This window comes from Pomacea canaliculata, linkage group LG2 (assembly GCF_003073045.1).
Source record: "Pomacea canaliculata isolate SZHN2017 linkage group LG2, ASM307304v1, whole genome shotgun sequence".
Classification (NCBI taxonomy): domain Eukaryota; kingdom Metazoa; phylum Mollusca; class Gastropoda; order Architaenioglossa; family Ampullariidae; genus Pomacea; species Pomacea canaliculata.
The window spans coordinates 35963622-35988228 of NC_037591.1; the positions used below are offsets into that span (position 1 = coordinate 35963622).

At 38.5% G+C, this 24607-nt stretch overlaps 1 long non-coding RNA gene across 1 annotated transcript; it reads right to left on the minus strand.

The window, feature by feature from the left end:
* Nucleotides 1–3579: 3579 nt before the first annotated feature.
* LOC112558285 lies at nt 3580–14232 on the minus strand. Its single transcript, XR_003098122.1, has 3 exons — nt 13574–14232; nt 5215–5344; nt 3580–4768 (listed from the first exon to the last, which is right to left on the minus strand). It is a non-coding gene; the product is annotated as an uncharacterized LOC112558285 (long non-coding RNA).
* Nucleotides 14233–24607: the final 10375 nt, after the last annotated feature.

Genomic DNA, 24607 nt, shown 5'->3' on the forward strand with positions numbered 1-24607 from the left:
GCGTTTTAAAAAACACAACATAAACATCTCTTCTTTCAGTTTTACCGCCATGAGAGAATAGTACATTAACCTTTGATGTTGCCGTTAACAACAATAAAATAAAAGCCAGCAAAATATCAAGATCATAACGTTTCCACTGGCAGTTTGCTTTTAAATTTACTGTGTCGCAAATATTAGAATCTATCTAACAGGAGCAAAGGTATAGGGGTTTCAAGCTCTTCCTAGACCGATGCACTTCATTTTCACAGAGGGGAAAAGAATGTTGAAATATTTGATAATTGAAGTGTTTAAATAATTAGTAACTTTGTGAATTTCTATTAAGAATATTTTTAACAATTATGGTATAATTTTATTAAGTATTTTACCTTCTTTTTTAAAATATAAATAAATGTATACAGGGCCTGCAAAGAGGCACATTTAGTTTGTTCTGTTTACAGCTGAAGAAATAGCACGCGCAAATGTTTAGGCGACCGCGTGAGTGCGAGCGTCTGTGACATTCGTCTAGGGCAGCGGTTCTCAACCTGTGGGGCGCGACCCCCTTGGGGGTCGCGACGTGCCTACAAGGGGGTCGCGAAGGTGGTCCACTTTTAAAAGTTTCTTATACCGGTATTAGTGAAATTAGCTTAGATTGTGTAACCGAGTGGTGAGGCCGATCAAACTCCCTCTCCAGTCACACCTCTCTCTTTAAAAAAAAAAAAAACCCAAACATCTAAAAGGCACGCATTCAGGAAACGTCCATCATTCACACCCTAGTACTCTAGGTCCCTGACAGAAGGCCATGACCAGACAGTGCTGGGTGGGGGCTTAAGAAGGACCGATGGCTGCTGCTAATGGCATATTTATCGGACATATTTGAGAAGCTGAACGTTGTGAATACTTCTCTGCAAGGGAAAGACACCACCATACTGACAAGATGAATGCTTTCGTCCGAAAAATTTCGTTGTGGACGCAAAAAGATACGCCAAGAAAATATTTTGATATGTTTCGTGCTTGTGTAAGTGCAAGGCTGACAACTTGAATCTTGATCAGGTGAAGAATGTAATTATTGCCCATCTAAACGGACTGCAAGAAAGGTTTCAGCATTATTTCGCTGAAGTTGATGTGACTAAATACGATTGGATCGTAATCATTGGTGCTGATCTAGCACAAGCGGGTTGTCCACGGAAGAAGCAGAGCAGCTCATTGAGAGTGACCAATCCTGAAAATGGTCTTCCACAAACACAGTGCCAACATTCTGGATTAGCGTCACGGTGCTTTCTGAGAAAGCAATGAAAGTTCTCTGCATTTTCAACTTGTATGTGTGTGAGCAAGGTTTTCAGCATTGCAGCACTGAATCTCAATACAGAAATGTGTGGACGCAGAGGCTGAGCTGCAAATAGCAGTGGGTACGAACATCGCACACAGGTTCGCTTCTCTATGAAACAGCAAGCAGGCTCAACTTCTCATTAATCAAATTGAGTGTCTAATAAAACTAATAAAATATATTTATTAGCACCGCAGAATTTGCTTTAGTAAAGTTATACTTCTTGCAGATACGAACTTGTTCTTCCGTTGTTGATTTCCTCGACGCGGCGTTCGAGGTTAGCTAAGGCTCCCCCCCCTCTTCCACCGACTCGCTGGCTTAGGGGGGTCGCGGACGTACCGGTGTTCGTCAGGGGGGGTCGCCACAAGTAAAAGGTTGAGAACCGCTGGTCTAGGGCAATACCAAATCCGCAATGAATGGACCGTCAGTGTGAAAAGAACCCTGTGTGTTGGTAAAAAAATATTTCAAAGCATTCATGAAAATGCTGAAAAAAGATTGAGTGCACTTCGTGGAGCGAAGAAATAAAAGAAGTAGAGGAGGGACTGTGTGTGTGTGTGTGACCTTGGCACACATTTTTCTAACACGTCAACATTTTGCAATTATACGTGTACAGTTTAAAAATCACGAATACTGGGCAAATGAGCACAAAATTATGAACAGTAATGAGTAAACCTGCAGTAGAAGCAGAAACTTTGGTTGATAAACTTCAAGAGGTAATATTGTTTTTGACAGTTTTGACATTATTATTAATTTAATTTCCATTATTACAAGACAGATTTCATGACATTTACATGCAACTAAAATCTGTTTTAATGATTACGAGAATTTTAAGATTACCCGCAATCTTTTGCAAAATATCCCTCGTGACAATCACGAGTTGCACGTACTTGGTGTCTTGTATGTTGGTCCTGTTGGCAGAACAGACGGTATTGCAAACCATTTTTTTTCGAGTGAATGCTAGACGTTCAAATAGTTCTTTTAGAGAACGAGGGGTAGATCAGTGAGTGGTGCTTGCAGGAAGATAACACAGTGAATTACAATGTGCACATCAAATTAAGACCAAAGTTTAGCGCAGCATGGAAGATAATTCCGTCTTTTAATTTTTGTTGCCTCTGATGCCAAGGAGAATCGGACAAGTTCGCGTTTTCGTCCTGTCAGTATTGTAGACTTCGAAACAGGCGCGTCAATAGTTTCAAGTTTGGTAATGAGATTTCAAGTTTAAATAGCTCAAAGAACAGAGTTTTGCAAATATGACTTTCCTGAACTGAGGTTTTTCTGGTCTTAGAAAAGAAATTGTTCACTGGCTTTGAAGCGGACTTGAATGACTAGCTTTGCCAGTTTAAACGGCTACTTAAACGAAATTATTGTGATTGTGCAGTGGAAGTGAGTTTGGCCATATCTTTGCTAGATTATGTTTAGTAGGTGAAAATTCTTCGTTGGAGAGTCGCAGGATTTTGATGTGTCCAGGGCAGCATTAAAACCTGGACTTGATCAAGTACAGACAACGCCACTGACAGACACCGAACAACGCGGAATCCTTCCGACTCCAGTGCTTTGGATCGAATACCAGACCTTCTCTTCTATAAGAATGGTTACCTCCTTACAGTCTTGGTGTCGAACGTCTACCTCTCACAGGGAGCCAAAGTTCTGGTCGCGTAGTCCCTGGAGTTTTTACAACAGCTCGCGGTCCCGATGGTCCATTGTCACTGGGGTCCGAATGTCCCCAGTCTTTGCTCTCCTGGCTCAAGTCTCGGTTTCGAAGAAAAATTCCTTTCTCGCTGAAAGAAGCCGAGAAGTGTCTGAAAAGTTCTTATTCTTTTACTAAAACTTCATACACATGACACACAACCCTTGTAACCTTATATTTGCTGAAAGTTTCTCTGGCTGTGGACACGTCGGAAATTTTAGTTTAGACTTTTCGTGTCCAACTTAAAGTTACATCATAATAGAATAGAAGACAACGTCTTCAGAACAGTCCTGAGTGCTCTCGTACTTTTTCTCAGGATATAATCTTGAGGTGAACGCAGCTTAGCACGTGCTGCGTATGAAGATGCAGATGTGTATCTCGTAGGTTATCCACTTTCTGCAGTGGGCAAGTATGTGAGGAAACTTAAATTTCCTAGCACCATCAGTGAAAAAGACCGTTCGAAGTATTAATCATCAGGAATAGTGCTAATGTAACATAAGCGACGTGAACTGCCAATTCTTATTTCAAGCAGTAGAGGACATTATCTCGTGTTATTAATCACTGAGCATTTGGAAAATGTTGGTTAATTGGCTTCAGCTCGCCAACTCATAAATATAAAAAATATTTATATACTGTCTTGTATTGAGGTAGTGCCAGTGTCTGGCCCTGCAAACCATTGCAGATGACGTAAACTCAGATGGCAGTAACCATCCGTTACTAAATAAGCGCAGATGTGAAACGACACGAGGACAACAATTTTTACTTGTTGACCAGTACGGCTGTCTGAAGCTGATGATTCAGTAGCAAGAAACGTTGGGACATAAACTCAACCACGAATGTAGTTCAAGGAAGGGTTCCCTAAAAAGGGTAAGAAAATGTCAGCCGCTGGACAGACCTCTTTTCGCATATATGTTTGGGTGTTTCTGGAACCTGCCTGTCGTGTCCGACGACATCATAAATAGTTCATATCAATGCAGCCAGTTAAAGAGTTGCTGCTGTGCATGGTGGATAACAGGTGCCAGTTAACAATACCTTGTGGGGAAAATGTGTAATAGTTGATGCCAATGCAACAAATGCAATAGTTGCTGGTATGGAGGATGGATAACGTGGGAATTCATAATACTTTGTGGGGAAATTGTGTAATAGTCAATACCAATGCAAACAGAATGCCTTCTAGTGAATACAAGACACTGTATTCAAAACAGTCTTAAGTGCACTCTTACTTGTAGCCTGTTAGAGCAGCAGACCAAAATTGTAGAAAAGTATATTAGTATTCAAAAGTCGGAATCTTTTTTTGGGTACGAAGGGAAAGAATGATATATAACAAAGGATGAAATGCTTCGTGTTTTTTTGTTTTATTTTACTTTTTTGTCGCTGATTGGACAAATGATTTTCTTTTGGTGATGCTTCCTTTACGTAGTTAATCACAGGTTTTCTTTTGTGTGCTGTCCCTGTTGCCATCACCTGTCACTGCAATGGGTAATGTAATTTTGTTTACATTTCGTTTTAACGGCTTAGATCTTGTAATACAAGACTTTGCTCATTCACAAATGCAATTACGAAAGAGTGCAATAAAATGAAAAAGACGAAAAAGGAAAAAAAAAAAAACCCTCCAGCAAGATGTAGATCGCACATAACAGATGCACTCTTTAAAAAGACAGTAATCAGGGTTTAGTACCATCTTCTAGTGGCTGGTGCTCTATACTTCAGAGAAAGTTTGTAGTTCATGGCAGGCCTGGAGATTAGATAACTTCTCATGAACAGCAATGCTTGGGTATCTGATAAAGAGATGGTAAAAGTCAATGGAATGAAATGGAGCTGCTTCGCCTTCCATATGTCTTGATATTACAGTTCATTGCCCTTAGGGCATTTGAGCCCCTTTATCTTTTCAGGCCATGCAAATGAATGCAGTGTTAGGGTTACCATAAAACTAACATAAATTAACTCATAAAAGATAAAATCGCATGCTAGTTCTTCATTAGAACTGCATGAATACATTGTGAGAATAACCAAGAAGAGCTCATGCATCATGGAGCAAGATGACTATTCTGTCTGAAATTGTAGCAATCCTTCAATGCCATGTCAATTGTAAGCAGTACACGTGCAATAGACTGCTAAATAATTTTCTGTGGTCATCTTTGAGGCAAAAAAGGTCTTGGACGTTATCTTAAACCATAACCTCAAAGATTAAACAGTTCACAAAACATCTTAGTACATTAAGTACATTTAAGCATTTCCAATTCATATCCACTTGCGATGGTCCATCACTCAGGCCAGTGTGACATTTTTATGTCTATATGACTTCTTCTCATCTCGATCAGGTCTTCCCTGCTGTCCATGCTTGCACGGAATCCCTAAAAGGAAATAAGATGAATTATTATCTTCATTTACAATTTTTTTAGTGACAATGTTTCTGAAATATTTTTTGAAAGCCTTCATTGTGAAGAAGTGGTGATTAGCATATGATTATGTCCAGTAACTTTTATTATCTGTGTCCTACCGCCAGCGCTTTACAGTGCGCCTGCCCCAATTCCTTCCAGAAAGATGTTAATGATCTATTTTGCGAGGAATAATCGTCTGTTTTGTTCTGAATAGCAAAGACATACTTTTTAAAAAATGTAATTCGTCTTCATCTGTTTTTTTACGCCTTAAAGACATATAGGTCAACGGATGTATAAGGTAGTATAGTGGCCGCGGCTGCTTTCTTTCCATCACAATAATAAGTTCTCGCGTACTGAAATGTTTTCTTTTGGGTGGTGAGGGGTAGGTGGTGGTAGCGGTGGAAACTTTTGGCGGTTTGACCTATTTCAAAATCCCGTGATACCATATTATAATACACGGGTGTATATAAAATACAGGTCCATGATGAGACCGACCCAACGCCATTCCCTACTGTCATTCCTAGACTTATTGACTTTTTTTTAGTTATACCTTTCGAATTTTTAAATAGCATAAAATTTTGTGGGCTCTAGTGCAGCTGAAAAATGTGTCTAACAAACAGAAACTAAGTTTTTAACTCAGGGGACTCGGACATTAGTGGATGGAGGTAAAGCGCAGTTAAACAGATTTTGTTTTCACACAGACGTGTGTAGGGGAACCAGATTCATGACAAAATAAATACCATTGTATGTTATAAGACTCCAATGTAGCATGTACAGTGGCAGGTTAGGGACATGTCATGTTCTAGTGTTCTACATGAACGGTCTTACATTATATGCAAAAATACACAGGAACACTTTTGAAAAATAAAACTAGTAAACGATGTACATTGTATAGAAATCTCATTGACTTCTATAATCCATCTGTCAAGCAGACAAAGGTTTCAGTGCCTCTGCAGTGGCTGTATGGTGGCATCTATTCAGGTAAACAGAAGGAAAACTAAAAAAAAAATGTATATGATACTTGGTTGGACTGATAAATCTTTAATGATAAAAAGATTGGTGAATTTGTTGATAAAAAGATTATTGGCTTCACCCCTCTGTGTAAAACTGCTGTGCTTAATATAAGATTTGATGACAAATATGTTTGTTTTGAAGATTTCCCAATCTTTTTGGATGCAAATGTTTGGTTTTGAAATTAAATTTATACAATGGTATATTCCAGTATTCTTTCACCAGATCTTTTAAATGTAGTAAACATTACAATCATTTTCTTTTTCTTTCTCACACAGCTTCCTTTTTGTGTGCATGTGTATCTGTGTGTCTGTGTGTGCATGTGCTTACATTCATTTGTGAGAGAAAGACCTGTAAACACATTCACCAAATGAGAATGTTTTAAAACTGGAGATGTCTTTGGTTATCCACAGCTTAATTTCTTACATCAATCTCCTTTCTTCTGTTCTAAATGATGCCTGGTACAAATATCTGCTGATATCCCCAGATTGTAAACATACAATATGTCATATCGTGTAAACTTGACACAATTTTGTCTGAGCTATACACACATATCAAATTTTTTTACCACAGTAACTTTCCTTATTTCATTATTGTACACCCAACATAGTTTTTAAATGACCCTACTTTGTATAATCAGTGTGCCTGGCTTTTATTATGCAGATGATATATTTGTATTGCACTTTTAGCTTTTCAGAGGAGGTAGTAACTTGCCTTGTTTCCAGTTGGTAGTCTCCATAGGATCATTTGCATCTGGCATCAGCTTCCTGTACTGGTACTAAGACAAAGACATATACAGAGGTCTTTCTCCTATCAACCCCCAGCAACTAAGAACGGATTACCCGTCAGCCTTCGTCACTCCGATTCTCTTACCACTTTCAAGTCTAAACACATTTTTTTTTTCAGAATGATGACTTCACTGTGACCCTCTCCTGTTATATACGAATTTAGGTGCATGGTTGTTGATGATTTAGTCTATGTATGATTTATGTAAACTGCTATGAGCAAATCTGTGGAAAGGTGCTATATAAATCTTCATTATTATTATGTAGATAGCAATAGTTTAAAATAAGTTACTAACAAGGGTTTGTCATGTTATCTTCCCAACCATAGGTGTTCAGTTGGAAAACAATGCAGAAAGTAGACATTAGATTGTAAAGCAGCACTGATGCTTGATGTGGTATTGTAGAGTATTCACATTTTTTTAATTACTTCTATTAGCCTTTAATTAATAAGTGTGACAATGATATATCTTGCTAGGTTACTCTGCTTTGTGACATATCTGCTGACATTTTCCTGTTTTGTTGAAGCACACACATTTAATTTGCATTAATATACGACATTCTTTAGTCGTCAGTGATGCACCAGTCCTTACTAACCCGTTTTAGCTTGCGGCGGTATACATTTTAGAGGAAATTCTCCATATTGTTACCTTCATCTTCGTGATTTGTTTTTTTATTGGACAGTTTTTGCTCTTCCTGTGCAGTGCACTGAGCTTGTCTTTTTGACAGTGAAGCACATCATACAAATGTACTCTTTCTACTATAAAGCGCTTGGAGTTCTCAGTTTGAATATACTCCAAATATCAGTCGTACTTCACATGAGCACTTTTACAATTCTATATCCGGGAACGAAATGGTAGCCAACAGCAGATGATAGTACCCATGATCTACAGAAGAAATAACTTGAAAATTAATGATCATGGATAAGAGATACTAGAAAAATCACTTCAAATAAACCTTTCCTGCAATTAAGAAGAATTATTAGGGAATGCACAAAGAATAATCTCAAAGATAAATATTATGTAAAGAAATATTTTTGTTTCAAAAGCAAATGGCTGAGAGAAGTTGACCACAGCCGGCAGACAACCATGCACTAAGTCAATTACATAATTGTGAAATGGGTGATTTGAGTCAATGTGGGCACTGTTGACTCGTGAGATTTTTAGTTTTAATGAGTGTGATATCCTTCCGGCACATCCAGTAGGCTGATCATCTCTTCACTTTAAGGAGTGTACTCAAACCCGATCTGGTGGATAGGTAAGCTGTGGGCACATGTCAAAGAAATATGATGCAAACTACCATACAAGGCTAGTTCCTTACTCGGTACGCAAGAAATATTTTGGTCCCTTACCTCTTTTATAAGATCGTCCAGACTGGTATTCATGGCCGTTCACCTGCTGTCTAAACGTGCTTCTTGAAAACGAGTTAAAATGTATTACTAAGTGGTCTCTACATGTGGTACTATTAGAGAACTGCCTTGTACGGCAATTATCAGTTAAATATCATTTACTGTCACATCACTGGCAAATACAAATCCATTTGTTTCATTTGACCCTTAGAAACAACAAGTGTTTCAGCCTGGGCGAATAGAGAGTTCTGTATGTAAAGCTCGGTTATTAGTATATCACAAGCAAGCGGAGGATACAAAAGGCCACGCCACCTGCCAGGAGCCGCTGGGGCGTATGATTCTTCCAGAAGCACTCACACGCCAGTAGAATAACTGCTTCTGCTTTTTTTTCGTTTCGGATCGTTAAGCATCTGATAGCTGGTAGGAGTTATTCGCGTTTAATACAAGCTTTTCTGGGTTAAACTGGTGCCCTAGAAAAATCCGACCTGTACAGGCAGTACAGCCCAGCTCTCACTTAGTGGAACGAGCTGTCGGGTTGATATCTATTAAGCGCGACAGGATGATGTGTAGAAACCTCAAGATATTAAAAGTTTGTTCGAATTTTTTCACCTCTCGCGGTGTTTGGGACGATCATCTGTTTGGTTTCCACGTCACCGCACTTACGATACTTCGTATCATCTATTTGTCTTGTAGTTAGACCTTTTTTTATGTGTCTCTCATGAGAAAAGCTGTCATTTGTTTGGTTTCTTGTTTTTTTTTTTTTTTTTTTTTGAACAACCTACGCACTGTAGTATTATGAACCGTTTGTTATGTGGGTTCTTTTGCATTCATACTTCCGACGATTAAAGCAAGCAAACTGTTCGTTCTCTAGGCATTCCTGGATTTGTTTAGATCACTCATGGGACTTGAAGATGACTGTTTTGATATCGTCTTCTCTGATTCGTGTGGTCTGATTTGCCAGCTCTTGCCGCTAATGAACACTGACCTTACCTGATCAGGATAGGGTGGTGACATTGGCAGATGGCCATCTAACTAGTCATGAGAAAGCTTCAAACATAAGCCTACAGCAATCTTTTTCGTGGTGGAAGCTTTCAGGAAAGGCCAGTGACAACTGAATTGATGTCAGATTCAAGAGATAATCATGTGTCAATGACAACACCAAGATTCCATATGTTGTGGGAGATGGGGTAGGAAGCAGAGATGTTAACCCTAGAGAAAGAAAAGGCAAAAGAGGATGACTTATATTTCAGTTTATTTGCAGAGGCTATGGGAAGGGCCTTAGTTTTGTAGTCATTCATTTTCAATTCGTTGATGGAAATTCAGGCTTTGACTGAGTCTACATGGTGATGCGTGGTGGCGCAGACCTGCTGGGGCTGGTATAGAGAGTTCAAACGATATCAAGGAGTGTATTTTGTCGATTATTGAGCGCCATCGCAGTACAAATCGTCCGTGGTTAAAGCGGAAGAGGGAGTTCAGTATGTTGCCTTTTCCAAGAGATACAAATATAAGTAGATGGGTGGAAACGATACCTGTTATTTTTTTAAACAAAAGACGACATCGGCTTTAGATTAAAAAATAAAAAGCACAGTCAATTTTTTCTGCATTATCGAAGTATTCGATCTGGAGTGGTTCAAAAACTGGACAAATAATTGTTACCTGACTGAGAATTGACAACACCCAGCGAAGCCTTCGGAGTGCCAAACTTAGTATTCAGATTAGGTCAAGAGAAACTTGGTAGAAAAAGGTAGAGCAGTAGAGAAGATGACCATTGAAATCTCACTAGCAGTGCCTTCTTTGGCTTAATAATAATAAGTGGGAATTTATAAATCGCGATATCTCAGGCAAAGGCGGATTCTGCGTTAAACAAGTTCATAAAATAGTAACAAAGATGTAGAACCAGTTAAAAAATAGCAGCAAAGATGTAGAAGGAAGAACAACGCGAGGACTCGCTGCGTTCCGGTAGTAAAGGGCGATCACTGCAGATTTAACGCTAACGACTTCAGAGAATAAGGTCAGTGAAATCAGGAGAATACTGAGAAGATATTGAGTAATCTTGAGAATATGGAGAAATGCTATCACATGAAACTGCAAAAAGATTGATCATAACTTTTATTTATCAGTTTATTCCCTGTAGCTCAAGGTCGCTGTCAAATCGAGTGAAGCATGGCGGAGTGGAATCCAGACAATAGATCCAAACAGTTCTCACTTCAAAATAACATTACACTCAGTCCTGTTGCAAACCAGAAGAGGACGAAAAGCGCAACAGACGCATATGTAACTTGAAGGTCCAACATTTTTATCCAAATCGAAGCACGACCACACAAAATAAACAAAAGGTCCTCTCAACCTGTTAGGCGAAGGGACAGAACTCTCAATCTCAGTTCTCTTAGTGTAGTTTAGTCCTTGTTGCTCCTTAAGGAGCACAGGGCCTCAACAACACCTCGCCAGCGGAGAGTGTTCTCTCATTGAAGATGGATTTGGAGTTCTTGCTTGTTGTAGATTCTCATCACTTCAGTCATCTTTTTTGTTGACCCAGTCTTCTCTGCTAGCTTACTCAGTTTGGTTTGTGTATGTTGTCGATGAGATATGAGACGAATGTCATGTGCAAAGTCCAGGTCCTCTAGCTGTTTGGTGAAGGTCCACTGTATACCTGTGTTGTTGTCTTGGGTTGTCTTGAACATAATCTAGTCTATGACCATCAGGAAGATTGTTGGTGACAATATGCAACCCTGTCTTACTCCGGTCTTCATTATGAAAGGTTTAGTAACTTTGCCATTGTGAATAACTTGGCTGGACGAGTCTTTGTACAACCCTTGAATAATGTTTATAAGCCTAGTTGGAATGCCGTAGTGAATCATCAGCCTCCAAATGATGTCCCTGTCTACACTGTCGAATGCCTTCTCGAAGTCTACAAAAGTTATATAGAGGGAGGACTGCCACTCAATACACTGCTCAAAGATGATACGTTCAGTTCTCTTAGTACTATGTAATCCTAGTTCTTGATATCTGCAAATAGATAATCCTTTCTTCAGCAGCGAAGTGAAAAAACTGCACTATATACATTAAAATTCAAAATAATAATCTATCACAGTAAAAACACAGTTATGAGCCCACACCATTCGCTCTTTAAGCTGCTTTCCAAAAGAAGAAATATTCATGCGAACTGTTTTCCAAATAAATAATATAAACATAGCCTCAAAATCACATTGCTTTCAACTCTGACACTGTCTATCTCTTCTCAACATAATTTTAACCAGTTTTGCAGTTATATGACTTGGTTAAGAATTGCTTAGCGCTTTCTGAATTTTCTTAGTGTTATTTTTTTAGCACTCCGCGACCTTAGGTTTAAATGGGTGAGAAAAGCATGAAACACTAAATTTTTCAGCGCTGTCTAGTGTCGCTGTTATGTGTTGACGCATTATAAGTTTAGCTGCTTTTATTTTTTTTATTTGTACATAACCTAGAGCAGTAAATACTTCGATTTTATGAATGCATGCGATATCATCAGTGAACGTAGGTGCAGTACGTGTGATGCGTGTTATATACTATGTCCTTGATAACCCAAAGGGAAGCGATGTTCGATAAAATCGTTTGCAAACTGTGTCTTCACTCTTCTGTCAGCATATCGCATGCAAGGAGAACTACAAGAATAAAAGGTAGCAATATCTACAGCCGCTTAACTTTCATCGAAATATCTTTTCTTTTTTGATGTACCCGATTCGGATTAGATATATAGTATTTCACATATCCCCGATTGACTCGGTTACAAGCAGTTCCTCATTTAGTGATAAGTACGTACTTGTGTGTGTGTGTGTTTGGTGTGTGTGTGACCGACTAGTGCTTCATGAACCTTTCTCTTTCCTACATCAATCATGCGCACAATTTGTTTCAAAAATGTTTTTTTCTTATTGACGAAGGCTGTACAAAGAAGTGATGTATTCTATTTGATTGTACAAATAGCTTTTATCTTTACACAATGGCGGACTAGTGCTCGAGATTTGCTCCAGAGCCCGCCACAAAGCTTTGGTGACATTTTGATATGTTGGATTAGCGCGTTTGAATGACTTTAATGTTGAGCAATTTAAACTAAACCATGTGGGGTGCTGCATATAAACATGGTGAGATCCATAGCCTTTTAACTGTGGGGGCAGTGAACGTAAACGGCTCTCCGTGCTATATCAAAATATATGGATATTGGGACCCTATCCTCTCCTTCCATCGTCTTTAATTTACTGACATATCAGGTAACATTTTATGATAAGCAGCCCTATGATGCACAGGGAAAATCGACGATCGACCGTCCTTACCAGGTCTTGAACCTGCGATCTTCTTCTGCCACACAGCCAAGAGAAATAATTAATGGTTAGGTAACCTTCCCGATGTGCACAAAGACATTTTCGATGGCTTGGCCCACAGAAAGTGTACAAAATACGCGGTAACTTTCAAATGATTTTTAATCAAATTTTTCATTTATTTGGTAAAGTTCTGTAAATTAGGACTTTACGGCTACTTAATTCCTCAACATTTTCAAAGATGTTAAACGTTTTCGCAAATCTGTTTTCTGTGCTTTGGCAAATCCCAATTTAAGGAATACAACTACAACATATTTCCAGATCGGACTGTCTCATTATTCCGTGTACTTTCCTTTTCTTGTCTAATGAAAACTATTGAATGAACATTCTTACTAATGTTTGTGTTAGAGAATAAGGCTAACTTTGTACTTTTTCAGTAATGTACTTGAAACTTTGCTGAATCTCATGGTTAGTTGGTCTCTAGTTGATTCGTGTTGATGAATGGAAAGATTTCTTGTTTTATCCTCACTTAACGAGACGAAAGTTAATTTGCGTTTAAGAAAGTGACAGTGATAGGAGACTTCTAGCAACTTTCTATGTGGCTTATAAGCATAGTTATCTTTTACACTTTTTCCAAACACTAACCGCGGTTACTTGGAAAATAAATTGCATTTATTAAGTAGCGATGAAAAAATAGCTTTCTATAAAGAAATAAATACTAGCTGCAAAATCCAAGAAATAAAGCTGTTAATAACTGCCGTGTACTTACCTTCATTTCCAATCACATACTTCTGAAATCTTCTGGCTTGCAAACGTCTTTCATCACAGTTCGAGAAAGGCTGCAAGACGAATATATCCAATTAAATAAAAGAATGGCTGTAGATATAAAGATTGCCATAAAGCAACGTGGGGAAAGTGGACAACTTGTGGGTGGGAGAAATTTAATGATGCCTTGGCGTAAAATGGAGGAAATGCCGTGAGAAATAAAAAGCATCCAGGCGTGTTGCAAGCCCTTATATAGCCCGCACATAAAAGGAAGCCAACCATTGCTACCATCCACTAACCGTAGGTGGTCTTGTTATTGTTTGGAATAAGAATATAGCCTCTTGCTATTATAGCGGGGGCGCTTGTGTACCGCTGACAGTGCTTTGTTACCTCTACCCGACATACTCAGTCACACGAGACGGACGACGACAGTGGGTGACGTAGCACCAACACTTTCCAGTATAAGTAGAAAGCGGCTCGTGTTGTTCAACCCCCCTCTTTCCCCACCCTATGGAGTTAGGTGGTAGGTTTTAGTAGGGTAGGCAGGTAGTTTAGAATATAAATAATAGATGTATGTGTAAATAATGTAAATAAATCCATGTCTTTGAATTTACTTACTTGTGTGAGAGTGTCAGTCCCAACTAAGTCTAGTGGAAAAAAGGACACAGGGCGCGATATATATTAAACAATGCAATCGATGAACGAGAGCTTTTACTTTATTCTCTAAAGCCTTCCCGCTAAAACTTGATCTTTCCACTTTCCTCTCTTTTTATCGGATGTCAAAGGGCGATTGGGTGACAACATGTTACAAATCCCCTCTTTGTATGGTTTAAACACTTTCTTCGTTTCGCTGTGTGTGTCTGTGTGTGTGCGTGTGTGTGGGTTTGGGTGTGGGTGTGGGTGTGGGGAGGGTTCCCACGTGAAAGAGGGAGTAACAAATTTGCAATTGCTAACATAATCATGATTGGGAATAACCTTTATGATCAAATATATTCCTACAATTCTATTGCCATCGACATTGTACACTGACTTGTTTTTATTTACAGTGGCATCTCAGATTTATTACAGTTTCAGCAGTTTAGTTCATGTGCTTTCTGGAAATATTTGCTGAGATGTTTGACGCATGTGAATTGAAACGTTCAGTGAAGGCACTTTGTAAATAAAATTTAACAAAGCTATGAAACAAAGTAATAATGAAGAAACACAGAACACAATGATTTTAGTGTAACAAGCAAGTTAAAGCAACATCAAAACCAAAGATTTATTTGAACTTGCAAAATAATTTCCTCTGTTTCACTTCCTTCTCTAGTAGATTAGTAGATCATTAAACAACAGCGTAAAAAAATGACCATCCTCTAAATTCCTTTAATTTAAAAAAAGTGGTCATATGGTGGTCTTTATATCTGCAGCAACATCTCACCTGTAGGTTACAGTTTGCTCATTCATTTTTATGTGAATAGCGAGGCAAGGGACTACATGAGACTACTGACAAACCGCTGACACAGTTTCAGACTTCTTAAATAAGCTAACCATAGCCTGGCACTTTGATTTGAATTTAAAATTATTTTCAAAAAACCTTTATTAACTGCTTATTTTTTATTCTACGTTCTACGTGCAGCTGAAATTTCAAAACGCTTTAAATGCTGAATGCTATTCATATTAAACTCAGGGCTTCTGCTTACGCAAAAAATTGCGTACAGTACGCATTAAAAGTTTGGAGGACCCCTTCAATTTTCGTCAATGGGGTCCCAGGGGACCCCTTCAAATTTGGGCGAAGAGCATACAAAATTGGGTTAGTGTAGTGTCTGATATCGTCTGACATATTGTTGTCGTCTGCTACAAGGTGAGAGTTACTTCCCTTGCACTGAGTTTTTTTTTCTTTTTTTTTTCCTTACTGGGAAGAGTTCTGTTTCTAAGATGTTGACAGAGTGGTCAAAATCATCCTCTCAGAAACGGAAAGAAAGTGAGCACCCAAAGTAAAGTGAGCATAAGCTCATCACAGATGCTTGCACAGACTTCATGGCACAGAAATCTCTCCATTTCTAACTATACATGACAGTGCTTTGTGTGCATGAAAGGCAGTTGAACAAAAAAACTATGTTGATGTAACCAACACGGCTACATTGATTTGTTGTTTGTTTTTTTTTTTTCATAGTGTAAAGGGACCCATAAGAGTTATCCTGGGACCCCTTAGAAATCTGACGAAGGGGTCCCTGGGACGCCAAGGAATTTAGCCTTAGCAGAAGCCCTGTTAAACACTTGTTTTTGACACTCCTTTTTCGTCCTTTTCTTGAAGGAGGAACACCTTTCCCTTAGAGCAGAAAATTGACACATACAATTAATAAAAACATTTCGAGGTACACTTCCCGCCTATCACATAAAGCCGACTTGTCTTCATGACCTAGTTGAGATACGTGATACGTAGGCGGTTGTCGAGCCACCGATGTACGTCCTGTGGAGATAATTTGAGGGATCAAAAAAGATTATATAGCTATATAACAGCAGGTGGCAACGGCTATGTAGTCTATATACCAGCTAGATATTCTATAACGAAGTCAAACCCAAAACTAGACTATCAAAGAACGAAAGAAACTGCATTTTTGCAAAAGCTTTATCTTTTCCGTACATTCGTACTTTGATGGTTTACTGTGGGGTTTGATTTCATCAGATATTATTGTAAACTTCTATCGGGGCCGTTATATCTGGGACGAATCTGCTTCAAAACTCTTGGCCGTCTTTCAATCAGTAGAAAGCAGCGACTTGAATGTACTATCATATTATCATCGCTACCACATATCGCGCTTTTCATGCGATGTTGAAAATGCATTTGTTCGGATTGAGTGCTCGAACTAAAGCCTAACCCCGACGCCCTGCTGTTCTGCAGTGTGTTCGTGCAATTTATCATGAGTTTTTGTTGAAAATCTCAGGCGAATTGTTATGTGCATCCAATAAAAAGTCTTTTCGTTTTAACATACGAAACAAAAAATATGTACTGTTTTGGGAAGACAGTTGTGTTTCAGTTACTAAGCTGAACATGATGAATTAGCCGGAGTAAAGGATTAACATTTATGGCTTTTGTCGTATTAATTGTGGGCCTTTGGCGGCTTGACCAGTTAAATCTCTGTAACAAACATTTTTTTTAAAAGTCGGATTCCCACCGGATTCTTCAAAAGTATTAGTTATCCAGTTCTCTCAAATCTCTCTCTCTCTCTCTCTGCATTATTGCCTAGGTAACAAAGCGGGACTAGCATTATCGGAAAGGTTGTTGGAATAATGTGTACGGACGAGGTGCGTTTTCAGGGTACATTTAACGGATTCAATAGTGGGTAGGCAGCTCCCTAAGCAGTGGACTTTCTCCGGACTTCCATATTTCTGTCCAACATCAACTGCCTTCACTTTCCATCTCTAAGACTACGGCTGTTGGTCAAACTTCTCCATTGTTCATCTTGACTGCAACTGAAGGTCAACCGTCGCCACTTTCCTTCTTCTTCGTCTGCTGGGGCTCGTCAAGTTATGTGTTTGTAATTCGTCGTACTCATGCCGGAGCAAGTGTGTGTAGGACTTTCTAACTTGTAAACTCGACAGGTGGGCATAAAAGACACTGGTGCTTAGCTTAGGGTTAGGTTCTGGAGTAGGTTACGATTTAGTTTTGGCAGAATGGTCTAGGGTTGAGAGTCGACAACCGCGTTGGAATGTTTGCGGATGTGTACAAATAGGTCAGAACCAAAACATCGTGGGGAAAATACAGCAGGATGCGAAACGCTTGAAGCACCCAAAATACCTGACCCAGTTTGCACCATTACATTAAAAAAAATTATTTGATAGGCATGATGCCATTGACAGATACATAATCCTAAATCAGTTGGCGCTGTCAAGCAAGAGAATCTCAGATTTTAAAAATGTATGTGCAATGCCTGTCACAGCGGGAGATGAACTCAGTACAATACAGCTATTCCCAAATTCTGTTACCACCTTCAGCTCTTGAGATACGAACATCACCACGCAAAGAAGGCGCTCGTGAGCCTGTCATCGCGATGTACATTTATATGCTTATGTCGTCATGGTTACAACCAGTGGGAGGGCTTACGTCTTCCTAACCATGGTTATCTTTGTAATTGAAAAGCCTTTTAACAGTACAATTACAACTCTATTACAAGACACTGATAATGTCCTGTTCATTATAGGTGCCAGGCACCTGATCTACCCTCTGGTATTTATAAAAAAAGTAATTGTAAATCTCTTAAGCCTGTGAAAAATGAGAGTCGCTCTACATAATCTGATCCGTTTTAAAATGGTTTTTATAACCACAGGCTAATACATTTTTTTTCGGGAATAGGTGAGTGTGAGGACCTTCTTTTCGAATAATCACCTCTCGTGTCAAGCTGGACAAAAGAGAAATTCAGTTAACTTCTTTCATGGTCTAAGAATCTGCTGACTACAGCGACAACGACGGCTTATCCTGTTTTTGTCACTAAGTGTTAGAGTTAGGGTTAGGACGCATATACTAAACATGAAGGTAGTAAGCACCAAGAACAAGTAGACGAAGGTTTGTTGGGATTGTTGAATGCTAAAATTAAATTAAGTTATTAATAATCAACACCATCTCGAATGGGGAGTGAGTGAGGAGAAAGCGCCCATGTTGTGAGCCAGAGAACAAAATAATGAGGAAATGAATGGATGCTTAGGATGTTCTAATAAGTTATCTTGTATTAGAGAAAGAGAGTGCACATTAATTGATGAAGGAAAAAGAATAAATGAATTAAATAAAGAAGCAAAAAGTTAAATAAGATTTAGGACTCCCGTCTCACGACCAGACCAATGTAATCAGACTCTGCCGTCCATGATTATAAATAATAATTATATGACACCTAGCGAGTTCTGGCTAATCACAATTCAGGCGATTGGCGAGCCTACCATCAAATGTGAAGATTTTGACTTGTACATTTTGTGACATTAATTTTTGCGAGACATATATTGTGAACTACATTCAACACTGACATTTTTTGGCGACCTGACAAACTGTAATACCAGCAAGGAAAGCGAAAAATAGTAGCAGAAATGTCTGCATTAGTCAGGTGACCAGACGAAGCATGTAATTTTTGCCACAGCAATTTAATGGTTGTATAATTACATCCAAAGTTATGCGCCTGATTAAAGGTTCATCCGTCTTGTTAATTCAGAAGCAACATTTATGACAACAGTTTATTGCAATGGCATAGGGAGGGGAAATACGAACGACATTCTTAGATTATGTTCTGGTTTTATCTATTAACTCTTTTTTTCAGAGAACAAATAACGATAGTGCAGGAAAGTTATTATAAGCAGGAGTCGTTTGGCCTGCGCTAGTGGATCATGTTTTTCAAGTCCTTTATTCAATGCAAGTGTTGTAAATTTGAATTTTGCAATGATAAAGCTTTAGTTGCTGGTTCGGCGTAAAACACCAATTCCACCCGTACTCTTTGAAGCTGTCCGCAGTTTTCAAGCATCACGACCTCTTCACATGTGCTCGTAAAATATTTCAGGTTCGCGAAATTATTTTTTAAGTCGTACAAGAGCGAAATTATTAGTGTAGGTATTTTTAGAAAAACATTGCCAGAGCCTACAAAAATGGTTTCAAATAACTCAATTTTCGTAAATGTTCTTCCAAAGTAATAACTTTTACGTGTAAAGAAGAATCAAATCTTAATCTTTTTCATCACAGTTTTATAGCCTTTACTTAATTCTAGGCGCGCGTAGCTCATACAGGTAAAGATAATAACAACTTTTACGTGTAAAGAAAAATCAAAAGCACAATCTTCTTAATCTTTTCCCCACAGTTTTATAGCCTTTACTTAATTCTCTCGCGGCGCAGCTCACACAGGTAAAGATGCCCTTCGAAAGTAATAATAAAAGAATGAAAATGCTGGCAACGGCGACAACGATCGCGACTTATAGTGTGAGAGGCACGACATTCAGCGCGTCTTTCGATAACAAGTAAAAGATAATAAATAACAAAAGTATCACGTGAATTCAGCCAAAAGATTCGTGTTTTGAAGTACGAGTTAACAAGATATGTGCAGTAAAACTAGGACACACCTGAGTCACGAGGAGAAGGTGGGGAGTACCGCTTCAAAGGAACTTGTGTATTTCAGTTACATTCAATACACGCTTCTTTGAAAGCTGGGAAGTGTGAGAACCAGCTACAGTACTTGGCCACTGATCACAAAGCTCAAATGTTTCACTATTTTGCGACTCGAAGTATCAACTATTACAGATTAATGGCCGAATCAAATAAATGTTTTGCTTAAATAAAGTGGTAGAATCAAAGTTGACCAAAAAGTTCCCAGAGAGTTGGTAACAAAATCATTCTCTCTCTCTCTCTCTCACACACACACGCATTCCTCACACTCCCCAGCTTTCAAAGAAGCGTGTATTGAATGTAGCCGAAATACACAAGCATAGTTTGTCCCCGAATATCCACCAAAATACTGCTCTACTGCATTTTTCATCCCACGTTTACTGAACAGTCCACGTGAATCCAGTCCATCGACGTACAGATATATCCACTTTATTGGCCGCGACATTTTTGAATAGATGTCTCTGGGGATAGCAGAAAATAAAAGAATGGTTACCCCTAAAGGCAACAAACGAACAAAATGAGTACAAAATAGGAAATAATTCAAGCTAAGGTAAATCTTAATCGGTTGGGAAAATAATGCTTTAAATCACTACTGTGTGCTACAAAGTATTTTCTGTCTACAACTACACCAAAAACAAGATTGAAGGGTTGACTAATAATAATAATAATAATAATAATAATAATAATAATAATAATAATAATAATAATAATAATAATAATAATAATAATAAAAAATAAAAATCAACGTTTTCGAACTCTTTCAAAGAGGGAAAACAACTCCCTGTAAATAAAACAGTTGTGGCAATGCAAGTATCTTTGAGTGTGACTCTGGTTAAGACCTATATAAAGATCCACTCCGTTTGTCCGATCCTGACCAGAATATTTTAGAATACGTGTGCGCGTGTGTGCATGTTCATATGTTTGTGTGAGTGTGTGTGAAAGAGGGAAAGGAAAAAGAGAGAGACATAGAGAAAGGGAAAGACAATTATTACTATCTATACAAATACGATACGCGTTTATAGGTAAAGGGAGTTAACTGCTATTTGAGGTAAACATTATTCTGTCCCTTTACATAGTTTATCATCAACATCGGACACTGGCAACTTTCCGCTTAAAAACGTAATTAGAAATCGACTCTACAGTAAACAGTTACCTGGTGACCAAAGAACAATGAAAATAGAAGTATTAAAGGAAGACAAAAAGTAGAGGAATTAAAATCATGCTCTTAACTGAAACAACAAACGCGGATACAAAATAATCTTTATGAAACTCTCAACAGAATTTTATATACGCGTCCACTGAAAGTTTTGCATAAGCTGCCATCAATCTAAAAAATCGTATTTATGTTACTCCACCAGGGGTTATACTTATTACATATATATATAATAACTGGGTTTTCAAAGTTCGCAAATATTAGTTTAGTAGTCCATGGACTGTTCAGTCAAGGGAGGTAACTATACACCTGCATGGCGCCTAAATAATATTTCGCATGGTTATGCTTTGTTGTTATCTACCCTGATAATCTCGTTAGTAAGTTTTGAAATATTTCTTTTGCCAAATTGTAGGCCCTCTTTCTTTCATGTTTCCCGCCTTACTCAATTCACATATGTGTCCTCGCAAAATGAAGTCAAATGAAAGGGTTAAAGTGTAATGGTCAACGGCTACAGGAGAGCGTTGAATAGCGAGGTGTGCAACAAAAATTTGAATGCATCAAGGTTTATAAGTGGTATTAAATTACGTGTAAAGTGTCACTCTTACTTTAAAATTACAATCCGTTTGGCCACAGGTTTTGTTTAAATTTTCTGTAAAAAAAATTCAAATACTAAATGACTGTCCATGGAGAGATGTTTTTAGACTACGTGATGGCAGTATTTCAGGCACAACCTGCACTAACCTGTTGTCATGACCACCAGTCTGCGCATAAAAATAATTGCCCTGATGTCATCAATTTACCTAAAAGGTTGGTTTTATGCCCTGTGGGATACATGCAACAAAACTGAAACTGGAGAAGCTGCTTCATCATAGCTGCTTTGGCTCGAGTGCTTGACTTGCAGGCTTGATGTCAAATTTTATGGGGAGTTGGCTACCAGGGCTACACAACGATAATAGGACTAGCAGTTGAGTACCAATGGGTGGATGCTTATTATGTCTGGTTTTGATAGCTAATTTTATAGCGTCCTGTTTGAAAGATGCACATAAGCCAAGAGAGGCAAAGTGGCGGACAGTCTGCCCTAGCGCTGCATTCTGCTGGGAGTAATTTTTAGTGTTCTTCATGTAAAGCAGCCTTGTAAAAATCACCTCTTTGCATGTATTGACTTTCTATAAAACATACCATCGCGCACGCGCGCGCACACACACACATATGCGCGAGCACGCATAGATAAGATACTCACACACACAAGCACGCACGCAAAATATCTGCTACTCCACAGATGTATATAACTACTTCCAACACCAAAGACAAGTTTATTGAGCCCAAGACATATAGAACTAACTGATCTTTACCCACAACACATAATGTATTAATATCAACATAAACATCCAGATTTCACATCATGAGACAATAGTAGATCAGCCAATGATGTTGCTGTCAATAACAACATCTACAACACATAAAATACCAAGATCATAAAAACGTTGTCACAAATAGTTTTTATTAAATTTTGCTGTGTCCTAAACGGTGAGATATGTCACTCACGAGAAAGGATAAAGGGTTTTAATAGACCGATACGCTGTTTAGGTTATCTCGAGCAAAGCAAAACCAACCGCTGCGAATCGACAACCAGAATGAAAAGAGTTCTGGATGTGGGTTAAAAAAACATTTCAAAGCATTTGTGAAAGGCTTAAAAACGATCAAGACTAGACAGCCCTTAGCATGACAAAAATCTTGATATGCACCTGCTGCGGTACTAAAAATGAAAAAAAAAAAGGTCTGGATCAGCCAAAAAAATAATAAAAGGAGAGAAGGAGGGTTAGGGTGAGTGCATATGAACTTGGCAATGACTCACCTTAAACTGTAAACATTTTATAACACATCAACGTTTTACAGTTTAAAAATGTACAGTCAAAAAAAAAAAGCTCCTGAGCAGATGCACATTAAGTTCAGAACAGTAAAAAGTTTACCTGTCCCACCAATGGCGAATCTATTCAGTGTGCTTTATGACTTCAAAAGGCAATAATGTTTTGACGGCTTTGACATTATTATTTTTTCATTTCCTTTATTGCAAGTCAGATTTTAGGAAATTTACATGCACATAAAAACTGTTTTTGGATGACACGAATTTTAAGATTACCTGCAATCTTTTGCAAAACACCCCTCGTGAAAATCACGAGTCGCGTGTACGTGGGATGGGGTCATATGTGTTAGTTCTGTTGTCAAAACAAACGGTATTGTCAACCATTTATTATTTTTTCGAGTGAATTCTAGAGTTTCAAAGGGTTCTTCTTAGAGCTCATTTAGGGGTGCTTGTAGAAAGACAAAACAGTGAATCCCGATGTTCACGTCCCATCAAGATTAAAGTGTAGACAGCATGGAAAATACTTTCTCCTGTAACTTTTGTCCTTGTTACTAAAGAGAATCGGAGAAGTTCCCGTCTTCGTCCTGTTAGCATTGTAGACTTCAAAACACATGTGTTGGTACGTGTGTTGTTTGGGATGTGAAAAAGTCACAAAGTGACTTTTTGTTTGTTTGGAGTTGAGCATTTTTCTCAAAGGATTCGGCATGTGCGTTGAAGGTTTACTGCAGGTGTAGTGTTTGTGCGTTTGCTACAGGTGTAGTGTTAATCAAGACACGTCGTTTGATATCGATACCGATCAGAAGACGATGTCTTCACGGTCATGAATATCTTCTACTTTAATCTCATCACTTATCTCGGGCTGCTATTTAGCCGTTGATGAGTTCGTCAATCTCTCATTATCCACCAGAAGGCTACTCTCTATTCGAGTAGATTGGGGTGTTGCTGTTGAATTTTGATGATGTAGTACTTGCAAAAGCGCGCTTTTTATACCATTTACAATCAATAATATTACATTTTTGTGTGTGAATCACGGCAATAGTCGCTTTTTGACATTAGTGACTATCGAGGTACATTGTCCGGTTCGTGTTGGGTTACAAATCTTGATGAGACCCAATGCTCGTAAAACTTGTTTGGGACATCTCAGATACAGTACTGTGTTCAGACACAGGCTGGTGTACGCTGAAGTTGGCGACTGTAATTTTGTGTTCCATGTGTATCATGGAGTTAGGGTGGAAATAATTGAGCAGAAGGTTTGTATTGTCAAAGAAGGGTCCTTCTGTGAGAAAAATAATACTTGCAGCACCAACAGGTGTTTGACAACCAGTGCTAAGCTGCATGACTGTGTTTGTCAAGGATGTCGTCAATAAATATTGAGAAATGAATTGAGAGTGCAATCTATCTTGGTCGTGATGCTGCACGTGGAGAGAATGCTCTAGAACGGAGGATGAAATCATGTGTGTTTTTTATTTACTTTTTTGTCGCCGATTAGACAAATGGTTTTCTTTTGTGGTGCTTCATTTAGATAGATAACCAGAGGTTTTCTTTTCTCGTGTTCTGCCCTCCCTGTGCCCATCAATGGGCTCTACCATTAATGGAAACCACTTCTTAATTTTGCTTACATGTTTCAACCGCTTAAATCTTGTTGTGCAAGACTTTCATCCTTTAAAAATGCAGTTAAAAAGAATGCAGGACAACGATGAAGACCACTTTAGACAAAAAGATAATCAAAGAGAAGGATCAAAGCATAAATCCCATCATCTGACAAGATGATTATTTCCGGCATTTTGCGGAATACTTCGTGAGCAAAATAAGCTCTACAAAGATAATTTTCAGTTTTTTTTTCTGCAGGATATCATCTTGAGTAAAGCAGCGTGTCAGATTAGCGCGTGCTGTGTGTGCAGAT